Source organism: Gossypium arboreum, chromosome 8 (genome assembly GCF_025698485.1).
Source record: "Gossypium arboreum isolate Shixiya-1 chromosome 8, ASM2569848v2, whole genome shotgun sequence".
NCBI classification, from domain to species: Eukaryota; Viridiplantae; Streptophyta; class Magnoliopsida; order Malvales; family Malvaceae; genus Gossypium; species Gossypium arboreum.
Window position 1 is genome coordinate 27,883,722 of NC_069077.1, and position 14,126 is coordinate 27,897,847.

Below are 14,126 nucleotides of genomic sequence, written 5' to 3' on the forward strand. Positions count from 1 at the left end.
CATCAAGTAGCTTGAGCTTTAGACCCGAATATGCTCTACCACGATCTCGTGTGAATCCCCAATTGAAACTGTCATTCGAGGGTTTGTCTCTTTGGACCTCTTTGGTTGAGATTGAAATGGCTTGCTTATCTGCCTTTTTTCGACGTCTCGGGCCTCAATAGCGACTTTTCTTCTTTCTTTGTTCAATTCTTGACTTTAAGAGCTCGATCAACCAATACTACAAATTCTTTCAACTCCAAAATTCCTACAAGCATTTTAATGTCCTCATTCAGTCCATCTTCAAATCTTCTACACATAATGGCCTCGGTAGACACACATTCTCGAGCATACTTGCTGAGTCTTACAAATTCGCGTTCATACTCGCTACGACATTTTCCCTGCTTTAATTCAAGGAACTCCTTCCGTTTTTGATCAATAAATCGTGACTTATGTATTTCTTTCTAAATTCTTCTGGAAGAAATCCCAAGTAACTTTTTCTTTTGGCACCACTGCAACCAAAGTCTTCCACCGGTGGTAAGTCGAATCTCTCAAAAGTGATCTGACACACTTTAAGCATTCCTCGGTGTACATGAGAGCTCATCAAATACACGGGTAGAATTTTCAAGCCGAATTCCGCTTTCTCGGGATCATCATCGACCTTTGCTCTAAACTCTTGACCCTTGTTTTCAAATCTTGTCAACTGGAGGCTTGTTCATTCTTACCAAATCTATACCTTGAGCAGCTGAGAGAATCGCCCGAGGTATAGGAGGGGTGGAGGAGGTTGAGCATTTGGATTTGCTCGAATAAATTCAATATACCAATTGTTCATTATTTGGAGAAAGGCATCCCAGCCTCATCTCCTTGTCTCAATGTCTCGTGTCTACTTTCCACAGTGCGGTCCCTTGTGCGGAGCCGGCGCATTACATTAGCAAAGATCATCACCGCAGTTCCTTGGATCCATTACTATATTAAAACAAAACACGTTTAGAATAATCGAGTCACCACACTATCACAATATTTTTATGGCATGTATAGCTAGACCTTTACACACACTTTATTAGTCCGAGAACCGACTAAACCATAGCTCTGATACCACTAAATGTAACACCCCTTACCCGTTACCGTCACCGGAACAGGATATAAGGTATTACGAAACATAACACATACCATTAGACATAATCGAGATATAAATATGTCATCCAATTTGATAGTGCATCGTATAACATATGTCTTGAACAATATTAGCCCACTTTAATGGCTTGTACAAAGTATCTGGTCGAGTACTGTAACTAATATTTTAACCTAGACAAATATGACACGTAACAAAATAATTAAGCCTACTATACATGCCATAATTCAAAACGTTTAGTTCAAATACCCTAAAGTATGATAGTGCGGGTAGATCTTCACGATCCTTAACTCCCGAGCAAGCCAAGAACACTATAAGACAAAAGAGAGAAACAAAGTAAGCTTATAGCTTAGTAAGTAAGTATGTAAATACTAATTAAAGAATCTAACATGTTTACACAACAATTCAAGTTTATCTACTTTAACTTCACTATTCATTCCACTTTGATTTAGCTGTCTCTCTCGCATCATATTCACTAAATAAATCATAACTCGGGTTACAAAACTCAAATTCAAATCCGTAAAATTTCCTGAATCTAGACTCATAAAGCTTTTTGCTAATTTTTCTATAATTTTGGTTCAGCCGATTAGTACAGTTTATTAGTTAAAGTTTCCCTGTTACACTACTCGACCGATCGACCTCTGTTCACTACGAATTGAATATCTCTCAGTACACAATTCAAACAACCCTGAGGTCTGTTTCATTTAAAACTAGTCTCAATAAGGAATTTAGGCATGTAAACTATATTTCTTAATTTTCTTTGTACAATTTTAATGATTTTTCAAAGTTGGAACAGGGATCACGTATTCATCTGAGCAAGTCACATACAATTGTAAATATCTCAAAATATAGAATTCCTTTGCTTGCTCTGTTTCTTTTATATGAAAGTAGACTCATTAAGCTTTAATTTTACATCTCATTCAACCTCTAATTATATTCCTCCTATTTTGGTGATTTTTCAAAATCACGTCACTGCTACCATCTAAAAACAGTTTTAATGCTAATTTCACTCTTTCACACATTCTTTATGCTACCCTCATTTTATCTTATATATGTATATACCACAAATCATTTTCACCACATTTCATTCACCATAAGTGTAGGTCCAAACCACAATATCACCACAAAACCATCCCGTTGAACAATTCGGATCAATCCTCGATATTTAATGGTTTGACACACATTTCACCATCATACTTCGTTTAGTTCGGCTCTCTTGTACACATGGTGAACACTTAGTACCACTCATGCGACCTAACCGATTTGTCTCGTAGCTCTCTTGTCTACATGGTGTCCTTCACTTGGAATCACGCATGTGACCTAGCTACATTTACCTTTCACGTAGCTCTCTTGTCTACATGGTGTCCTTCACTTGGAATCACGCATGCGACCTAGCTACATTTATCTTTCACGTAGCTCTCTTGTCTACATGGGATACATCTCGTATCACGCATGTGACCTAGCTACTACAGGTGTCTCGTAGCTTTCTTGTACACATGATGTGCACTCAAAGATCATACATGTGACCTAGCTACGCTCCTCTATTTCATTCGATCTCTCCAATGTTCAACCGGATCTCTCTCTATATTTATTTCCATTTTTCCAATAGTCGATTTACATTTTAACATCAGCTAGTATGTTTATATAATAGGCTGAAATATAAGAATGTACATGAAATTATTGTAATATTTACATACAAACTTACCTTGGTGCAAAATGTGGAAATTTTGCAATTTAGTCCAAAACTTTTTCCTTCCCGCTTCGAGATCAATTCAGATCTTTCTTGATCTATAATAACACATTTAGCTCATTTAATACTCATACTATTTATTTCAATCCAAAATCACATTATGGAAAAATTACATTTTGCCCCTAACTTTTACAAAATTACATTTTGCCCCTAGGCTCGGAATTTAATTTCAGCCCTTATTCTTATGTTTTATGATATGCTGAACATTTTTCTCTTCTACAACAACATCAAATTCTCACTCTATCATATAGTTATGAACAATAGGTATTTTTACCGATTATCTGCTTTTACTCGTTTTCACTTAAAACCGAGTAGCACAAGTTATTTAACATAATTTAAAACCTCATATTCTATCATAAAACATCAAAATACACAAATTTCACCTATGGGTATTTTTCCAAATGTGAACCCTAGGTTAAATTATTACTAGCATAAGCTTAATCGAGCTTAGAGATTCCAAAACGTAAAGAACATTAAAACGGGCTTGGAATCACTTACTATGGAGCTTGAAAATTGAAGAAACCCTAGCTATGGAGAGAGGAGAATTCGGCAGCAACTAAGGAGGATGATGATCAATTTTGTGTTATTTTTCCCATTTTATTTCATTTAATATCCAAAAGACCAAAATGCCCTCCTTACTAAACTTTCAAAATTCCTTCCATGTCCTAATTTTGACCATGAATTTAAAATTGGTCAAATTGCTATTTAAGACCTCCTAATTAATATTCCAAAACAATTTCATACTAAAAACTTCCGGGATGTAAATTTTGCAACTTATTCGATTTAGTCCCTATTTTCAATTTAAGCACTTTAGGCATAGAATTTCATCACGAAATTTTCACAAAATCATGCAATCATATCATAAACCCCAAAATAATTATAAAACAATTATTTCTATCTCAGATTTGTGGTCATGAAACCACTATTCCGATTAGGCCCTAATTCGGGTTGTCACAGTAAGCAAAGTCTTCCAACTTTGGGTAGTGGTAACTCGGAGCTTCGTACTGAGGCACTGGCCGAGCTAGTTAGGAAAGTGGTAGAGGAAGTATTGGATACCAAAATTAAGGAAATTAGGGAAACGCTTCAAGCAGGGTGCTTGGAGTGTAAGAAAAGGAAGGATTCTAGTTCTCAGAAAACCAAGCCTCGCTTACGTGAAACATGTTAAGGCACGACCAAACTATCCAATCTGCAAAGATCGCAATGCACGTCATCCGGTGAATGCCATAGGAAGACAGGAGCATGTCTTAGATGTGGGTCCAAGGAGCATCGAGCTCGGGATCGCCAAGTTTATTTTATTTAAATATGTGTTACGAATTGTATGCGTGCTTGATAAATGTTTCTTTACTTTGGTAATTAGATGTTCTGGGTCGTACTAAGAATTATTTTTAATTAGAGTGCATAGCGGAAGCATAGAGGTTTGACTTGAGTAATACGATTAGTTGATAGTTGGAAATTTCGAGGACGAAATTTCTTTAAGGGGAGTAGAATTGTAACACCCCGAATTTGGGCTTAGAAGTATTGGGCCTTGAGTGTGGGTTCGTAAGGAGGTTTTATATAGGTATTTAATTGTGCAATGAAATGACACAATTAAATGTTTGCTTTAGTGGTTAATGGCTTTGTGAAGTGTTAAAGAAATCTTGGGTTCAAACTTGGGCTTTAGCAAAAAAAATTTGGTATTAAGTGAAAAAAAAACCTGGATGCTTGGATGAGGATTTTTAAATTATTGTGTTAAATAAATGACACAAGGAAGCTTGTAGTCTAGTGGTTGTGGCGTCATTAAGGTTGTATGGGAGCCTGGGTTCAAGCCTTGGCTCTTGCAATTTATTTTGGGTTTTTAAAGGGAACCTGGACTTTGGCCTTTAGACCTTATAATTAATTGGGGATAAAATATGACACAAAAAGCCTTGTGGCTTAGTGGCAAGTAGCATGTGGAGCATTTAAGGGGAGGCATAGGTTCGAATCCCATGGCAAGCAAGGAGAATTTATTTTGCTAACAGGGGGCGGCAAGAGTTGGTGTTGAATTTAAACTCTAATGTTGGAGGGATCCCACATCGGGAAGCTAACATAAGAGTGGATGCTGTCGGCTTTAAATAGAGAGAACCATGAGGAGAGTAGAGGTACCTTTCTTGGTGATCCCTTCATTGTATGGCGTGCTCGTTTGGGTTGGGCGTCGGCTAAGAGTGCTCGGAGCGTAGATTAACTCCAGTCTCCTATCAGGTGTGTATTTCTTACTACTCTAGCTGTAGGATGGCTACTTCAGGCCGTGATGGGCCGAAAGGGGTCATGTGGGCCTACGGGCCCAATTGGATAAGTTATTTGATTGTGTAGTAAATATTGGGCTAGGCTAGGTGAATCTCATATTTGTGGCTAGATTTGGGCTAAAAGGGCCACACGAGCATGTGGGCCCATTTGGGCCGAGAATAGGCTTTAGGCCCATTCGTATTGTTATCCATGTATAGAATACTTTAGTTTACCAATTACTGAAATGCCCTCGATTTGTAAAATTACCGTTTTACCCTCGATTTACATAATTATCGTTTTACCTCTGATTTACATAATTATCGTTTTACCCTTGACTTACAGAATTACCGTTTTACCCCTAATTTACATAATTACCGTTTTACCCCTGATTTATATAATTATCGTTTTACCCTCGACTTACGTAATTACTGCTTTTACCCCTAATTTACATAATTACCGTTTTACCCCGATTTACATAATTATCGTTTTACCTTGATTTACGTAATTCTTTGTTTTACCTCGATTTACAAAATTACCAAATACCCTTAGTTTGTAGATTTACCAAAACACCCTTGTAGGATGAAATGACTAAAATACCCCTATTAGGTAAAGTGACCGTAAAGCCCCTGTAGGGTAAAGTGACCGTGATACCCCTGTATGGTAAAATGACGAATATGCCCTTATGTTCCGTATGACTGATGTGCTTAGGATTTACATATATTAATATTGGATTAGTTAAGTTTGAGTGACAGGTGGTGGTTATCGTAGGCGATTGACTTTGGAAACGTTTCAACTTCAACCCGTAACAGGTGTGTACTAACGCTCGTAATAGCTTAGATTAATATTTGCTGAAAAGCTGAAAGCTTCATACTTTAGTGATTCGGGAATTAATATTTAGATCTATTTTCTACGCATGTTTAAGTTGGATTCACAACAGATATGGGGTAGGAAGGTATTTGGAACGTTCTTCAACGAGTAGATCTCTTGGTAAGTATTCGAACCTTCTTTCCATTTGTATCTTGTGGTTTAAGAAAAGTCGAAAACCCTCCGTCGACTAAGGCTAAAAGGGTTTTGGTGTTATTTGGTTTGTTGGTGCTAGTGAGGATTAAAGGCTACCGATCGAGGAGTGTGTGAAAAGCTTGGATCATCGGAGTGACTAAATCTAGTCATCAACTTTGGCAAAGGTATGAACCCAAGGGCCATTGTGGATGGTGGCCGAATGTGTAAGTGATGATAATAGGTAGTTTTCGATTTGGTTTAATATTAACATGGTCTAATCTATAAGTGGTTGATTATAGGAGAAATCGCATAGGAGATCTCGTCAAGGAATATCGCAAATCAGGTGTGTAACGAACCCTTTTCATAGCTTAAAGCGATAAAATGCCGAAAAGCCGAAATGCCGAAATTCTGGCATTTCGAGGACTTGTGAGCAAGGAAACGCTCACTAGTTAGTTAGAATCGATGAGACGATGATCGAGAATGATGGAAACGGTAAGAATGTGATTTTTGGCGTTCTTGGTAAGTTGGGCCTCGATGGGCCGAAGTGGGGCCCATTGGGCTTTCGGGCCCATTTGGGAAAAAAATTGGTAGAAAACGGAAATCTGTTATATGGCATGATAAGACTGTTAAAACCGTTATGGAATATAGGCTAAATGGGCCTAGATGACGAAATTGGCTAAGTAGGGCCCATTAGGGTTTTAGGCCCAATAACTCGATTTCGCTAAAATGGGCCGAATCACTTGTTTGCACCCATGGATTGTTAGTAATCGTTAATGAACATGGAAACCCTAATTTTGGTAAAATTATGAGATTACCCTTATACCATGAAAATGACCGTTTTGCCCCTAGGTAAAATGACCATTATACCCCTAGGGTTTATGTATGATTTTAATACATGGGATGTTGATAAATATGGTATGTATGAGATGCACATGACATGTATGATATGCACATGATATGTATGATATGCACATGATGTAATCATAACGCATTGGGTTGGGTTTTATATGGATGGAGGAAGTGCAAAAGGGCTTATGCCCCGATTATTAAAGGGCTTATGCCCCGATTATTAAAGGGCTTATGCCCCGCTTATCAAAAGGGCTTATGCCCGATTATCAAAAGGGCTTATGCCCCGATTATTAAAGGGCTTATGCCCTGATGATCAAAAGGGCTTACGCCCAGCTTATTAAACAGCTTTTGCCCGATTATTAAAAGAGGCAAGGCCTCGGTTATATGATAAAGCACTATCTTGCCGGTGGAGAGTTATGGCGGGGTGGGTCGAGTTAATCCCCACATGGTGTCTTTGGTTGGTACGGGTGGAGAGTAGCGGATGGTGGGTTGAGTAGTCTCCCAAATGGGTTTGCATACATTCATTGGTATTTCATGTGATATTGAAATGGGCTTGCATTCTTTCATTGACATTATATGTGATATTGAAATGGGCCTATGGGCCATACTGATTTCTGATAAAGGCTTCACCCGATAATATGAAATATGAAAAGGCTTCGGCCCAGTGTTATGAATTGTGAAAAGGGCTATGGTCCAGTACATGTTTGAGATTGGATTTGGGCTTAGACCCAACAGGCTGCTATTGTTTTGGGCTCTGAAGGGGGCTTGTTGCACACTGAGTTTCCAAACTCACCCCCTTTCCTTAACCTTGCAGGTGAGCCTTAATATAGGGACTTGGGCCGGAGGGGATTCAGAGTGGCCACGGTGATCGCTTTTGGACCTTTAAATAAGCATTGGTTTTCATTTAATTTCCTTTAATTATTATTTATTTTGGGATGTAATAAGGCCATTTTAACTTTTCTTTTATTTCTTCTCGAGATTATTTTATTCTTAATAACTTTAAAATTGGTTGATAATTGTTCAAATGAGCTAGACTTAGGACGTGTTTTCAAAGCGATACTTGTTTTCAAAATATCTCAACACCACGATTAATCGATTTATCAAAGACGTCCACTTAAACAAATTTAAACTCGATATAACAAAGTGTGGCTATGGTTGTGGGCATGTCTAGGATTGGATCCAATCAAAGAGCTTGGTACTTAAGCAGCCTTCATGGCTCACCTCCTCTATCTCGGATACCTACCTGGTGCCCAGCTTCCATACACTTTGTTAACTCAACAAAATATATGGTTTTAAAACACTAAAAACGGAACATGGGTTTTTAACTCCGATGTGGCACGTCAGATTCGGCCATAACGTCTGGGCCGGGTTTGGAGTGTTACATGTTTTGTCTTTTAGTCCATTTAATGACCAAATGACCAAAATGCCCTTTTAGCCTTTCTTTAAAATTTTATCCATCCAAGCCCATTTTTGTCCAAAATTTTAGAACTCGGTCAAATTTCTATTTAAGGCCCTCTAATGAAAAATCCAATTCAATTTCATACTAAAAACTTCTAGAACGCATATTTTTCAATTTATTCAATTTAGTCCTTAAAGTCTAATCGAGCACCTTAGACATAAAATTTCTTCATGAAAATTTCACACAAGCATGTAAACATATCATAGACCTTATAATAATCATAAAATAATTATTTATACTTCAAATTTATGGTCTCGAAACCACTGTTCCTACTAGGCCCTAATTCGGGATGTTATATTTCTCCCCCCTTTAAGTATTTTCGTCCCCGAAAATCTTACCAGAAGAGTGGTTTAGTTCCTCATAATCTTTACTATCTCAGAATTAGTGTTAAAGAACTTTTACTTTAGTCTTCATTAAAATCCGGGGTCTTATTTAGCTTTCCCAATAACTCATGATGTATAAAAGTCCAGATCTCAATCCAATTAACCAGGACTAGCTTTCCGAGAAATCTAATAATCTCATAAATACATAACTCCATTAACCCGTTTAGCTGATTTAACATTTACCAAAAAAATTTGCAAAATTCATCATATGTCATCCAAAAATCCATATATCATTTTTCTCTTTCAAATATAAGAATAATCCTGACAAGAAATCTATAATCAGCTCGTTCTCATTTCCATTCTAATATCACTACTGATGAAGATCATTCTGATATCCCCGATGTTCAACAGTAGTCCTGATAACCTTTCATGTATTCAATTACAAAGATCAGAAATGTCGAGTTCTAAACTCGATCATCAATGTATTACTTCTATGATTTTTCTTGCAAACTTTTTGCATAAGCCCAGAATTTTTTTTTATTTTTTTATTTCAAGTACATGTAACCATATTTTCCCTTCTCACGGATTAAGCAATAACCGACTTAAGTAATTTGCACAATCTCACACTCAATTCCCTTTATAACAGTAGATGCATTATCCATCCCATTGCTTTATTGACTTAGAACACATCACAATTTATTCAATAACACATTATTGAAATTCAAGAAGTTTTTTGTTCAGCGTATACCCCATCGGTTCAAAGACTTTGGTCAATAACATTCTCGTTCATTCAAAGCTTTAATGACATGTAATAGACCATTCAACTTTCACAAGATGAAAACTTTATCATTCAGAACAACTTTAAATCTAACAAGGTCTTCTAAGATATATACACTTTTCATTCAGACTATCTATCTTTTACCCGGAGAGAGTTAAAATCTTGTTCCTAGACACTAATACCTTATTTAATCTTTAAAATATAATCAATACCACTTGAACCACTGAGTCGGTATTAATCATCAATAAATGACATTTTAAGAGATCCTTTTTTTCAGTTGATAGGATGGTTTGACATGAAACTATTCGAAGCTCACTTATCATACTAGCCAAAGTCCATTTCAATTGCATTAGCTCAAGATAACAAAAATGCCTCAATTGAATGCATTAAATTTGATTAACTTACTCGAGGAAAGGAATCTACCATACAAACTAAAACTGCAATTTCATCATTTATGCCTTTATTGATATCAGTTCTTTACACAAAGATTTAGAGAAATCTAGATTCAGGGGTCATCACGTTACTATAATCAAGCCAGAAGCACGTTCATAATCGACATAGTCATCATAAGTTGAAGAACATACCTTGGATACAAGTGATCATTAGTAATTTACGAGATGAAGATAACAAAAAAACTAGAATAAAGAAATCCAAGACAGAGGAATCCAAGATAAAGATATCCAAGGTACAGAAATCCAAGATACCATATCATAATGAAAGACCCAGAAAAATGCTCATAAGAAAAATATGAAGGATCTTGATAATTATTCAGAGAAAAGAAGTCTAGAAGAATACATCAATCCAACCCACTGGGATTAAATGCAATAAGGATAATATACATTCCCCTATATGTATATTGAATAGAGCATCAATTAGGAGAAACAAATTTATATCATCATGTGTATTATTTCATAAAGTCCCATTAGATGGAATATAATAGAATGCCAGAGAGACATAGAGCAATACAGATTATATACTAGTTGGGCTATCAATACTTCCATCTATACATCGTGATTAGAAAGCACTCCCATAAATCAAAGATTTTATCAGTAGGGCAGTAACTGTAAAAATATTTCCTATAGCAGTTAAACATACAGAATACTGATCGCGAGGTTTCGTGATAGGTTTTAAATATTTATAATTACTAGTTCTTGAACTAACTATTATCGCGATGTAGGAAAGTGTACCTATCGAACAGTAGTATACTTTTAGCAAGACCGGATTGTCGAACCCAAAGGAACTAAAAGTACTAGTAATAACTGTCGTTTTATTATCTAGCCTAAGAATAATGGGGTTTTGTTTTAATTAACTAATTATCTAAACTAAGAACGCACAGAGAAAAGAATTGGGGAATTGGTATTGGGAAAATCGATTAAATGAAGACAATACCTAAGGAAAAATCCACCTAGACTTTACTTGTTATTTTGGCTCCGAATCAGACGATTTATTCATTCAACTTGTTCCATAGAGATCCCTAAGTTATGTTATTATCCCTATTCAAGACTAATAATGTCTAATCCCTAGATTGAATAACCGAGACTTTTCTCTAATTAACACTCTAGGGTTACATTAACTCGATCTATGGATCCCCTTATTAGGTTTCACCCTAATCCGACAAAATCTTGTCACCCTATTTCTAGGCGCACAATCAACTCCGCTTAATTATGAGAAATGTAATCTTAGACAGGGTCTATTCCTCCTCTGAATAAGAGCTTATCTTGAATCAGTATCCTGGGATATCAAAACAAGAATTGAGAACACATAATTAAGAACAAGTTAAATATTTATCATACGATTCAGAAAATAATAACAAGATTCGTCTTAGGTTTCATTCCCTTTAGGTATTTAGGGGATTTAGTTCATAACTAAATAAGAAAACATCTCAAAAGAATAAAGAATATAAAACAGAAAGAAAACCCAAAACTCCTGAAGGGAAATTGAGGAGAGATCTTCAGTTTTGATGATGAATCCGGCTTCTAAGATGGATTAATCGGCTTCCTTGGAGTAATTACTTACTCTCCCTTCTTCGTCTCCTTTTTCTTCTCTTCTAGGGTGTATTTATAGGCTTTGGAATGACTAGAAGCCCTCAAAATTGGCCTTTTCTGAATTGGACTTAACTTGGGCTCGGCAAGGACACACCCGTGTGCGATTACTTCAGGCCGTGTTCGAGCCTGTTAGAATGGCACATGCATGTGCTATACCCGTGTGAGTCGTGCTTCGATTTTTCTAGATTGACACGGCTGTGTAGTCTGTCCGTGTGAGGAAGCCCAAGCCATGTTAAGTTCGTACTTTGGCCCATTTTCTCTATTTTTAGCCCGTTTCTCATTCCTTTCGCTCTCCTATGCTCTCCTAAGTATAAAACATGAAATTAAAGCATTAGGAGCATCGAATTCACCAATTCTAATGAGAAATCATCCATAAAATGCATTAAACATAGGGGAAAAATATGTATAATTTACAGTTTATCAAATACCCCCACACTTAAGCATTTGCTTGTCCTCAAGCAAAATCCTCAACTCATAATCAAAATAAATTCTCCTTAACTTATAATTCTTATAGATAATATCTCAAAATAATCGATAGGTAATCATACATTGAAAATCCAACTAAAAGAACATAAAAGTTTCAAACATTCCAAGTTGAGTATTTAATCGTGCAAACATAGGTGTCTCTCTGCATCTAAGTAATTACCTTTGATTCAGAATGTTACAGAGTTTCACATCCTCACTAAAGATTCACTCAAATCACTCGAGGTGTTTAAGGACAATAAATGAAGCACTCAATAGTCAATAATGAAAAGTCATTACCATAGACTTGCATGAAAATTAAATCTCCACCACTATAATTTAAGATGATACATCAATCAAAAGGTCTTTAGAGGGTTGTAATGACGCTTGGTTAGGGGGGTGTGGTCACAAGCTGAAAGAAAAAGGGTTAGAATCGAGATTGAATTGAAAAATTGCCTAACTAGAAAAAGAGTTAATCTTCATTTGCACACAATAGAGCTTTTTCTCAGAATATGAAATTACAGATATGTATACATAGTGTTTTTTTTAAGAACAAGTTAAATAATCATAGACTAACTTATTACAAACAAGACATAGCTAAGCAATTTTTTTTAACTCAAATCTCGACAAAAATAGGAATCAAATTAATTAGGGGATTTCAACAATAATGGGTTAAGGGTTAATATTGAGGTTGATACAGAGAATGGCTTGTTAGGCTCAAAGGGGTTTACTAAGGGTTAATCGTGGAGGTAGGCTTTTCATGGCATGAGTGGGTTAATCCTAAGTGCCTTCATCATTTTGACATATTAAATCAAATGGTGTGGTCTCGACATGCATAATCAAGCAAGTTCTAGAATAGCAGTTCAATACTGACGCACTCAAAGCAATAATAAAAGTGAGCATGAAAGGATTAATAGATGCTCAAAAGGCTCAAAAATCTCACAAAAATTTTGGCTTTTTGATGTTTAGACTCGTGAATTCCAATTCAAAGTAATACATAGGCTTGGGGAAACAACCTATAATTTTAAATTCTTAAAAATCAACTTATCATGCTTGATTCTCTAATGTCTTAAAGTTTAACAATCAATGCATAAATGCCTATGTTTTAATTCAAGAAATATCAATAAAAATCATAAATCAATTAAAATTTATCCTAAATATGATATGAGAGTTTTTCAAGAGAACAAGGTGATTATTCAGAGATTTTTCTGATAATGAATGAATGCCCCCCCCCCCCCCACACTTAAGATGTACATTGCCCTCAATGTACAAAGATAGATATTAGAGTATAAAAATAAGATAGGGAGAGAAGTGAAACTTCCTGTATGATGAATTCCTCGAACTAGAGTTTTAGAGAGTGATCGGTTCAAAAGTGGAGGAGGATACTCTGGCGGTTGTAGAGGTTCATTAGGCCATAAGTCCTGCGCCAAAAGAATAATATATCTAGTGGTAGCTATGGTCGTGGTCGAGCAGGACATGGCAGTCGTGGAGAACCTTTCCCGGTGGAGTTTTAGTTCCTATTTGATGATGAGCTTAAGAGCTCTATATAACTGTGATCAAATTAGGAACTTTTTAGGGGATATTAGGAAAAATAATTACTCAAAAAGAAAAATCGAAATTGATAATTAAAAATAAAATTTCTAAAATCTAATAAAAATAAAGAGTAGTTTCAATAAAAATTAAAAACATAAAATAATAAATAAATATTTCTAAACATCTTCATTGCTGGATGGTTCGTGAGGTGGGACTAGCGATGAGATGTGGAGGTGCTGACAAATTTGCTGTAGAGTAGCATCAATGTTGTCAAATTATTGAAAATACTGATGCTCGAATCGGGTGAGGCGCTTAGAGATGTTAGTATATGAAGGCGCCGTATGAACTGGACGAGAGGGTGGTGGTGGCTGAGTCGGTGGGTCCTCGTGCTGTGGGGGGACATCATTAGGAATGTCCTCGTAGGCCTCCTACTCGGTAGATTGGGTGAGATGATACTGGGGAGGGTAGGTTCCTCGGTGCCTCTTGATCATCCTTATGCTAAGCATGCTTGAGATGCCTTGTGGAGACATCAGGCTGATGAAGGTGAGGGATGATTCTTGGGCCGCAGTACTGAGGAGC